This window comes from Anas platyrhynchos, chromosome 23 (assembly GCF_047663525.1).
Source record: "Anas platyrhynchos isolate ZD024472 breed Pekin duck chromosome 23, IASCAAS_PekinDuck_T2T, whole genome shotgun sequence".
Classification (NCBI taxonomy): domain Eukaryota; kingdom Metazoa; phylum Chordata; class Aves; order Anseriformes; family Anatidae; genus Anas; species Anas platyrhynchos.
This window is the reverse complement of record NC_092609.1, coordinates 4,839,516-4,850,631: the sequence shown is the minus strand read 5'-3', so window position 1 is coordinate 4,850,631 and position 11,116 is coordinate 4,839,516. Positions and strand designations below refer to the sequence as shown.

Sequence of the window (11,116 nt, the reverse complement as noted above, 5' to 3'; positions counted from 1 at the left end):
AAAGAACTGGGATTCCAGGACTGTTAGTCTTAGCCGAGGAAACTCAGCATTTTAGGAGTACTTACAAGGTTTAGGCCAGTTAGGGAGGGATTCTGGAGATGTATTTTAGACAGACAGGTATTTTAAACTGGTTGAATTGGGACAACAGGCATAAGCCTTCTATGGTGACTAGCTGTCTAGATGCAGCAACACCTCACCTGTTCAGGTAAATCCGAGTGAGCTCTGAGGACCTTACCTCTCACCCCTTCAGATAATCTCCTAGATTAGGTGTAGTATATAATGGAGAACTACAAAGGGAAGGCTTTTTCTTTAAGGTGTCAAAGGTCTGCATACTAAATGATTAATGGTTACTAATTTTCCTTGATAGCCTCTAAACCCACAGTTGTTATGAAGGACAGGCATATGCATATCCTGTATTTCTGATTCTTCCAACCTCTTATGGTCCTGTGAATCATTCAGGTAGAAAGTGACTGTTTATAAAGACCATTTTTGTAACAAAAAATTATATATGCTATTAATCCCTGCAAAATAATTTATACCTCTGCAGCAGTACAGTGTGACCACATAAAGCAGGCTCTGGGTCCCTGACCAACTGGCTATTTTCTGATATTTGACAACACACAAAGCCACCTGGAAGGTAATTTGTCTATTTCATAGGAACAAAAGCCTGAAAATGCTTTGCTAGGTTTGAACCCATGGTTCCAGGGGGTCTAAATGTGTCAAACTCTATTTTTTTGAACACTAAATTCACCTTTACCATCTTTCCCTTGCTTGTCCTTGGAATTATTGTGACCATGAGGTCTGTTTATCTGTTAAATTTGCCTAACTCGTATGTGTATGTGAACTTGCCACTTGCACATCTCTTGCCGGTTTACCTATATTTCACTCTGCCATCTTCAACTGAGGGGTACCAGGTTGGCAAAATTAGAACATTTATTTGTGAATCCAGATTAAAAAACTATAGAGCTGTGGCTCTGCCAATGATTTCTGAACACAAGAAGTCCTCAGAGGGAGACTGAATCATTGGATACATACAATCCATCTTCCAGTATAAACTTCTGTCAAGAGTGAAACTGCTGCAATCTCAATCAATCTTGCATTACTAAAATGTCCCTTATATCACAGCTGCAAGCTCCTCTGCCCTAACAAACAAAGGCTATTAACATTTAAAAGCTACATTAAATATACGTATAAGTTTGGGTTAAAGCCAGGCACTAAGTAATGCTAAGGGATCGATATCCATAATCAAGAGCACATACAGCAGGAAAGGTGCATTGAGACTGTGTCCAATATAGTTTTCCATATGGTTCATTTGAAAGCCTTTTAGAAGCTTAACAAGGAGAGGACCGATGCACAAGTATAAGAAGCACAAACACTCCAGATGCCTTGCAGAATCTATGGTCTTAAAATAAGCTCCTAGGTTTTAGTAGGATCCGATGAAACCCTCTTTATATGGGCAGTGGATGGAAGGGGTCAGACAGCTGGTGAGCAAATACTCAGTAAACACTGAGCAGCTGAACTCTGCAAACAGCAACTATTAAGGCAAAGACCTGAAAGATCAACAAAGAACTGCAGGTCTGGGTGAAATGATGCAATGGATTACAATTAGTGTCACTGGTCTGGGGAGCAGAGGCCTTCCTATCGATTTGGGTTTCTGTTACAGCTATGAGCCACCTTAATCAAATAACAAATTGGGCTGGTTATGGAGAAAGCTCAGCATCAGTCAATATTATCTCAAGGACACCTACGGTAGATTTGCACTCTGCCGTTTGAAGCATAATTTTGTTGTAGGAGAAAAAGTAGGAATTATCGGAGGCAGTGACTGGGCTGTTGCTTCCCAGAAAGACAGCAAGAGGCAACAGGATAGGTGAGTCAGTTTGATCTCAACACATCTGAGAACTGCACGTACTTGAAAGGGCAAAAGCCACATTAAAGCAAGTTACCGTTATCAAAATCAATTAGGAATTTCAATTTTTGCCAAGGGGCTCAGAGAGGAAGCATCCATCTCTTCTGATGTGGGGTACTGAAGCAGCAGGTGTATGGCGTGGGCCTGAAACACCCAGCTCTCTGCACTGGGGTTCAATCTGCTGCATGTAATAGAAGGATGGTTGGACTAAATGATCCTGTGGGTCCTTTCCAACCTTGTGTTTCCATGATTCTATGATTCTATGTCTGATGTGTCCCATCTCTCCCCAGGCTGAAAATTCTGAAAAGACAGATGCGTGTGTGTGTAGCGGAGGCATCTTATTTTGGGGGTCTCCACTCCCTTGGCTGCCTTCTCTTCATTCTCCTGTTGTAAAAGCTGGAATATTATAATTATTATTTCATTTAAATTAATCCCTCCCCTCACCCCAAAGGCCAGGGCTGACTGGAGCCCGCACCGACACCACGCGAGCGCCATTTTCTTTGGCGCTCAGGAGAGACCCCCCCCCCCGCCAAACCTCCCCGCCCCGGGGAGCCGAGCCGAGCCCCGTCTCGCCTCGTTGAGGGGCCGGGAGCCCACCTCATGGCGCGGCCCGGCTCCCCTGTGCCGGCCGCTGCCCCGCCGCCCCGGGGGCCGCCCCGGCAGCCGGGCCCTGAGGGGAGGAAAGCGGAGCAGCGCCGGGCGCCATCTTGTCGGGGGCGGAGCGGGGCCCGGCCCGCCCCGTGCTCTGCCTGTCGGGGCGGCCCCGGCCCCTCCGCACTCGCCGCTGCCGACCGAGCGGAGCGGAGCCCGGCGGAGCCGCCGCTGCAGCCGTCAGCGCCATTGGCGTCAGCTATGGCAGGTGAGCTCGTCCTCCTCCTCCTCCTCTTGCCCCCGCGGGCGAGGCGCTGCCGGCCGCCCCGGGGAAGCAGCCCCGCGGGCGCCTCCCCCATGGCGCCTTCCCCTCAGCCGCGCCGGGGTCAGCGCTGTCGTCTGCCGGCCGCTGTCACCTCCATCCCGGTCGCCTGCCGGAACATCCCCTCGCATCCTCTCCCGCCGCCCTGCCGAGGCTCGCCTCTTTCCTCCTGCCGGCGAGGGGCTTCCCGGCAGCCTCCACCATGTTGCCGGGCTGCGGTTCACCTTGGCCTGGCAGCTTCTGCCCCTCCCGTGCCATCCGCGCCCCCCTCTCCTCCGTCCTTCCTTTTCTGCCCTCAGCCCCTCCAGATTCTGCCTGGCTGCGTTCCCCGCCTCCAGCCCGTGCGGGGCCGGGGCCGGGGGCCGCTACCTGGTGGCCCGGCCTGGGCGGCGAGCGCCTGAGGTGGGTGGGCACCTGCGGCGGGAGCCACCTGCCCGCCGGCCGGGCGCAGGGCCGGGGCTCGGGGCTGCCTTCGCCGTTCCTCGGCGGTCGTCGCATGTGTTACGTTTTTTTTTTTTCTTTTTAAAGCGTAACGTGTGGTAGAGCCGGCGGCTTGTAAACCGGGTAACGAAATGCAGGTTAATTCTCCCCTGATCCTGAAGGGGTGGGCTCTCTCTTTCTTGTCTGATCCCATTCTCGTGATATGCTGTGAGGTTGTTTTTTGTTTGTTTTTTTTTTAATTTCATTTTTTTTATAATTTTAATTTATTTGGGGGTTGTGTGTGTTGTTTTTCTTTTTATTTTCTTTCTATTTTTTCCCTGTGTGGATCCTGGCAGTATGTATTTCTATTTGTTGCTTTTGACTTGTGAGCCCTGTTCAGCATCGTGCAGTTTTCTTTTGTCTTAAGGTATGTTTTTGGTAGAACCAAGTGATGTAGGCAATACAGAAAAATGCCCAAACAAAGCTTGTTGAAAGCCTCTGATTAGGTTTCATTAATTAACTGATAATTCATAAATATCTGCATCATGCATTTCTGTCGCTGGCAGGTTTTGCTTTTTCTTGAAATATGAACATGTAGGCAGAGACTCGTATACACTTTCATTCCTGTCCCTTCATTTTGAAGCCATCGTTGTCATTTTGTAGATTCAGAAGACAGATACTTAACACAGCTTGGGGTCTGCTCTTCACATATCCCAGACTGCCCTGTAGGTGAGTGATGACGTGAGGCTGATCCTGGCTGAGAGCTTCCATCAGAGCCCATAGAAAATTCTGGCAGGAAAGAGAAATCCCCAGATGTATTTAAGACAAGGTAAAGACCTCATATGATAATTATTACCATCTTATTGCTTGCTCATACCTGTTAGTATGAGTTCAGTGCCAGGTAAATAATACTAGGCTCGGTGTTGAACTTGACCAGCTAAAATAAAAATACAAAATGCTGTTTTCATGGGGAGTTTAATATGCATGTATATCCTCTCTTCTGAGATTGCAGCATGGCGTTGCCATTCTTGAGTGTGCTTTAAATTACCCAGTTTAAGCTTAGAAAATGAGCTGGTTTGGATAGTGGTTTTACTGGCACCTGGAGTTTGATGCAAGCTGTAAAACCTAGTGGAGAAGCAGAACAAATACTTGAGCAATTAGCTGCTGATGTGCTGCACTTTGCCAGAGTGAGACTCAGGCTGCGCACCTTGATCTGCCTGGTGATTTCATTATAGGTAAAGGATTATTACAGCAAGTAGCTCAGATTAGTAAACTGGAAAATAATCCTTGAGAAATGTAGAACAATTGGATTAGTAGTTGATGAGCTCTTGCAACCCTACTCCTAGCTTTAAGTCATGATCCAGATAACTTGAAATTAGAGCAGTATTAACCTAGAGCTGCACTGGAAGAAATTCAACCTTGGGCTGGCAACGAGGTTAAACAAGCCCTGAGATTTTTATCATGGATTTAAACAAGCCTTTGGCTTCAGGAAAGATGCACAATGGAGTTGAAAATGTCTTGTCAGAGCCCTGGGGATAAAGGAAGGGGCTAAGGGCTTCAATTCTCTTGGGCAGGTTGGGTTTCTGCTGTTCCTTAAGGGACCAAATTTGTATGGTTTAAAATCCATCCCAATGTGTCATCTGTCTCTAAACCCTACTTCTAACTAGGCTTAAATTCAGTGCATGTTTTCTCAAGGCATCAGGCACTCATGTTGAGTTAGATGTAAAGAGCTAGATGGAAATTAGTCTCTGTCAATGTCTGTTCTGCATCTTCAGTATGGAAACAAATCTAAAGGAAAAGCGTCTTTCAAATAGAATAATTTGAGCTGCAGGTTAATGAATGTTTCCTCTGGTGACAATGCCAATTTAAGCAGCCTTCATCCGTCACGGGCTGTGTATTGCCAGCTGTGCCATGACCCTGTGGTGCTGCTGGTACCACTGGGCAGATGGACACTCAGGCAGTGAGGCTGAGGAGCTTTTTTGGGTTAGCCCAGAGAAGCCTACTTTTATGTTGAAGCCAGATGTGCATGGAGAATTTTTACCTGTTCCATACTGTTTAGTTTTTGTTTATTTTTAAGACTGCTAATATGAGAGATTTTGTTTTCTTTTTTGAAGCTAACAGGGAGTTAAATTCCAGTAGAGAAATAAAAGTTGTGTCTTTGTTGGTATCACTAGTCTGGAGGCTTTTCTTCAAGGGGAAGTTTAAGGTACCGGCAGTGTTTGGGGTGGGAGGGTAAGGAGGGAAACCAATCCTAACAGGCAGTGATATGACTGTGTTTTCCCCATATGTGTTTCAGAGACTCTGTAGAAGATGCTGCATTTGTATGCAGATACTATTTCACCGTTTTAAAATAAAAACTCTTGGGGTTTTTGTTCTTTGAGACTCTCTGTATGTTCTTTTTTTTTTTTTTTTTCTCCTTTCTTCCCTAATATAGCCAAAACTGTCAACTTCCTCAATAGAAAGGACTCTTACTGTGCTGTGGAGTGTGGTTTTGGGTGTTGTGTAGGTTGTTCAAAGCTAAATGGTGGCAACTTCACTCATCTTTAGTATGGACCCCTAACGAAGTGGCTGGTAAACTTCTCCAATGACCTAATCTGAACTGTAGTTAACCTTGTCTGATCCTTGTGTGTACAGGGGAAGTAAACTGGCACGCCCCTGTGAGCTATTCCAGTTCATTGCAGTGTCCTATGCAAGGTGATTTTGGAAGAATTTATTCTGCTGTAGCTGTTCTGGTATTTTTGTGTGAACGACATAAGAAAAACGGTGAGAAAACCCAAAAACCCAAGACCAAAAAGATTTTCTGGAGCTATTCCTTCAATGGATTTATCTTACTTTCAAACACTTCCTTAGACATTTATCCTTACGGTAGGAAAAGAAAATGCAAAAGGCAGTGCAAAATGTTTTTTTCCTTCCATTGAAGATGATAGTTTATGTATTGCTGAAAAATTTATTTGTATCAAGTACTCTTATTCTGAAGCCTTACTGGTCATGAAATGGTCTGACAGCAGTTACGGTGTTTTATTTTACTTAAAAGCTGCAGGAAGAAAATATTGACAGCCAAGATGAGTAAAGAGATGTGCAGCATGATGGAGTGTAAGACAGGAATAAAATAAATCATTTAAAATGAAAGCTATTTGCTGTGTTCCCTAGCCATTCCCAGGGGTGAGGTGCATTAAGACATTGTGCTAACTTCGTGATACTGCACATAATACTTCTGTCAGTACTGGGGAGCATATTTTCTTATTAGCATATTGCAACTAAATGTTTCCGTTTGTTATTATTGGTATTATGACAATGTTTATTGTAAAAAGAAAATCCTGATAGTCAGCCATTTTCAGGTATTGGGAAGGAAATGTCAGTTATTTGCATGTTCTTCTATTAGAAATGAATCTAGGTGTGAATTTCTTAAAATAAATAAATAAATAAATAAATAAAATTCTCACCGCTCTGTGCAGCCTGGGCCTGTGGCCCCAGTGCAGTGTTGGGCTGAACAAAGTTTGGAAACTCTGCGTTTGGGGAAGGATGACCCAAAACACAAGTTTGGTTGTCTCCAATACTCTTTTGTGCAGCAAGAGAGTATTGAAATACCATTTCTTCCTATCTCCCTCCTTAATTGTATCATTTGTGGAGGAATGGCAGGGTTTGAGTTAGTGTTAAACTAACATTGCACAGATTTATAATTAGAAATCCAATGGTCTGAATCTCCTTGTGTCTCAGTTTTCAGGCAAGAATAGTAAAGTGGAAGTTATGGAGGCCAGGAGGGGAAAAAAAATTTCTTCTCTCTTAACGCTTCAAGAAAGAAAAAAGCTGTCCTATTCAGCTGAAAGGGAGCTTCTTGAATTTCTTTTTACCACATTGCGGCAACTAGAGGTTGTTTTTGTTTGTTTGTTTATTTGTTTTCTCTTCTGCTAAAATCTACATCATTAATTATGTGAGAAAATTGCCATGTATTGCATTGGTAAGACTGTCGTGTGCACCTTAACATGATGATATAGTTGATTTTTATCTTGTGTATTATGGAGACCAGTGTATCTTTCTACTCTGAATGAGTGATGTTTTCATCTTGTACTTGCGTCAGCAAAATGCCAGAGAAGACGAGCTCTGTCTGATAGTTGTATTTTTAGGAGCAGATGGGAGCAGATTAGTCCAGTTGTAATTGTGTCTGAGGAGCTGTAAGTAGCAGCACGGTACCTGTAAGTATTTTTGAACTTTTAGGCTGTGCAGTATGAAGGCAATACTAGAATTCATTTATGTGTGTGTGTGTGTGCATACTTGTATATAATAATAATGTGTGGATTTAACTGGTGTTTGCCTGTTATTCCTTTGTGACTAAGGGGACTGTTAATTTGGCATTGTTTCTATTATGCTTACTTTTGATTTAAATTGCTTGAAGTATGGACTCAAATTAGTATAAATGGTGAAGGAGAGATTGACTCACCATGGCTCTGCGTTTGACTGTTTTGAAATATAATGACTCATGCGATAGATTTCAAATGGCTGCATGTCCCCCATATTTGTTGTCTGATTTTATTTTTAAATCAAATTATTGCAGCCATTTGAACAGTTGGCTGAAGCATTTTGAGAATGCATTGTAGATAGGAATGCTGTCATAGCAGAGAAGTAAAAAAGCAACTTCAGGAAGTTTGTGTGCACTTGCATTCCTAGGCATTAACCTCGTGTATAGATGCCTTGAGTAAGTTTGGGCTCTAAAGTAGGCATTTTAATTTGGTTTACTCTTATTTGTTGCATGGCCATGAAACAGCAGCCTGGGGCAGTAAGCCCTGTTTTAGTGTTATGCTGGCTATTCATGTGCTTGTAAGATTATAAAAGTTAAGAGAATAAAGGACAGTTTGGAAACTTTAAGAGAAAGGCACCTGAAATGCTCAGTCTACTGAGTGTGCTCTTAGCTGTGTTTATACGATGAGGTGGTTAACGTGCTGTTAGTGAACTTACCCATCTTTCAGTGCTCTGAAAGCCACTGCTGATCCAGTATTAACAGTAGGAGGAAAATGCTGCAAATCTGACTGCTTGACTCTCCTGTGAAGCACATCTGTATGATGCTTGTGGTTTTGTAGCACAAAAAATAGTGATTTTACAGGCTTGTTTTCTGGCCCTGCTCCTTTTATTACTTACCTGTATCATCTTGCATTTCAGCATGTAATGCAGTACTTCTGTTTTGTTGTGCTTGTGGAAAAAAAAGGTGCCTATTTATGTATTCTCACTGGTATTCAAGGTCGTACAGATTATTTAAGAAAAATGGTAATGTGACTCCATGTCATGACTTGCACTTGATTTACAAACTTGGAATGGATGTAAAATGCTGCACCACAAAGCTAGCAGCCTCTTATTGTGTGTGCTAAATAAAACTAAAATGCCCCAGAGTTGATAGTGTTTATTTGGCTTTGTTGTAGTAAGATTTCACTTTCAGTGGAGTGTTTGTGGCAGGAAAAATCTTGAGTTCTACAGTTTTTGCTGTGTGTATTACTCCTGCTTTGTGGGGAGATTCCTTTATTCAGAGACGTGCCACACCTGAGCTAAGAAAACACAACCTTTCCTTTGCTGCTGATGAGAAATACGGTCTTTGGTATATTCTGAAATACAGGCTGTTTCAAAAGTTACAGCATTTTTTTCATTATTTTATTGAAAATGAAATGTTTCTGAAAGTTGACGTAAATGTTTCTAATTCAAGAAGCATTTGGTTGGTTGTATTGTAACAGTTTTTGATAAAGGGCACATTTTCCTGTTAAGTGTTTTATTGCGTGCATGCTAAACTAAAGGAGTAATTGGGATTCAGATTGACAGAAGAAAACATGTGGCATACCATGAGTTTATGCTGAGCATAACAGTTCTCAGTATAATTTTACAGGACTGTCCTCTGGTGTACTCAGACTGTTAGACACTTGTTGGTTATATGTAGTTTATTTTAACTTGCCCGTAGATGCCTTTTAAAACAACAGCAAAAAAAAATTTAGTGGGATAATTATTTTTCTTTTTAATAGCCAAGCGGTCTGTTTCTGCTGTAGTAAGATAGTATAGCTATTTATCCGTTCTAGCTAGAAAGTGAAAAATGAGTGAGAACCGTTCAATTTACAGTGTATTAATTTCAGAGCATAGGAATCAGCAAAAATCTGGCTTGGTGTAAGTAATAAGCTCGTGTTGCCTGGCCCCTCCCTCCACTTGAAGCAGCCCAGGGTCTATGAACTTGGGGTTGGGCTTTGCAGTGAGCTGTGGTTTCCATTGCCCATCTGTATGGGGAGAAGAGGGTGGCAACCTGAGCTCTTTCTGAGGTGCTGTGTGATCCTTCTCATAAAAACATAGATCTGAAGAGCTCCTTCTGCAGAAGGGGAAGAACTCTGATAATCTTCAGCCCAGGGGCCTTGTAAACATCCATTGCTAATGAGCCTTCCTCTTTGGGAGGGATCAAAAAAAATTTAATGCTTTTCATGAAGATGCCTAATAAGGCAAAACCGAATCAAGCAAAACTATCAATTAAGCCTTCTGTTAATTTTTTTAGTATAAATGAGCCTAAAACCAAAGAATATCTGGCCTTGCCTTTTCTTGGCTGTTCCGGTTTGGTAAAGATTTTGCCATTAGTGTTAGCTCAGTTTTAAATCTCACTTCTGTTTACTGTTCTTGCTTCCTAAACCTGCTGAATCGTAGACTACAGGACAGTACGCTGAGTGTGTTAAGATCAACATCTAATTAGTGTTTTTGTTCTGGAGGCTGTTGTGACAGATAATGTGTTGTTGAACGGCAGGTAATAGGTTTATTATGGAGAGAGCACAGCATGTGGGTATCTTCAAAGGAGACTCTATCTGAACTGGTCTTCTCTCCTCTTAATTATTCAAATGGAAAATTTTGTTTGAGGGCAAAATGTATGACTAAATTATATTATTCCAAATAGTAGCAGCAAAAACTCCTTGCATTTTAAGTGACGCCAATTAATAATTGTGAATAATTGTGAATACTTGTGATTTTTTTTAAAGTAGTGCTATGCAGATATCTGGAAAAAAAAAAAAAGCCCCCCCAAGAAGAAACCCGTAGGGTGCAATATTAACATCACAGTACGCTTGCTTTAAAAAAAAAATAAATAAAAAAATGGGTGTGGATGGGATTTTGACAGCAAAAAGCACAAAAAATATTAATATTATATTAAATATTACCAAAACACTTTTCATAAAAAGCATGTCTTGCTGAAAAAATCTTTCAATAAACAATACTTGACATGAATACTACTGTAAGAAATGTGAACTCTGTCAGAATATTGCATTTTTTGTGCTTTTCCTGAGCGATCAGTACATTGTAAAATGGAATGTGCTATTCCTGTCATTTCAGTTGGAGAAGAATTCACGTTTTGTTCTTATGCATTTTTGTTGAAGGGATTTTTAACACGCTGAATATATATGAGTATATTCTTAATTAACTGCTTACATATGGAGAAAAATATTCAAGCAATTTTACTAAGTTTCATCTTGAGTCTCTCCATGCTAATGTGCTAAATGCCATACAGGTTAGACGCCAGCTGCCTTTCGAAGGGTGCTGCTTACCTCTGCTCTCTGCCGATTGTCCCTGTGGAGTAAGAGGACTGAACTGGTGATGGCACGTTGACTTCTCAGGCCACGAGTGATCTACTAATGCACGTTTATAAAGAAGTGGGTCAGGACTGTTGGGCACATATGCATTTTCACCCTAATCTGCCTGAAAGATGAGTACGGGAAGTTAACCAGCAGGTCTGGTTAAACACAAGCCTGTCTGTATAAACACTTCCAGGCTTGTTGTGAAATTAATAAATTAGTAATTGGTGTGGGAATGAATTGCAGGGTTGCATACAGTTGTTTAGTGTGTGGGCAGAGAGTAAGTAGTGCTGGCATAACTTA

At 42.2% G+C, this 11,116-nt stretch overlaps 1 protein-coding gene across 4 annotated transcripts in view; it reads left to right on the top strand.

The window, feature by feature from the left end:
- Positions 1-11,116, top strand: part of SLC23A2 (solute carrier family 23 member 2) — a 69,568-nt gene that overhangs the window by 9,102 nt on the left and 49,350 nt on the right. The window contains exon 1 of one of the 4 annotated variants that reach the window (XM_038166810.2): positions 2,621-2,765. The exons of 1 other annotated variant lie outside the window; for it this stretch is intronic. The gene's annotated coding sequence lies outside the window, so the exon portion shown is untranslated. Of the gene's footprint in view, positions 1-2,620; positions 2,766-4,047; positions 4,069-11,116 lie in introns of those variants that run through there. 2 more of the 4 variants (XR_005260705.2, XM_038166812.2) reach the window with 2 other exon arrangements.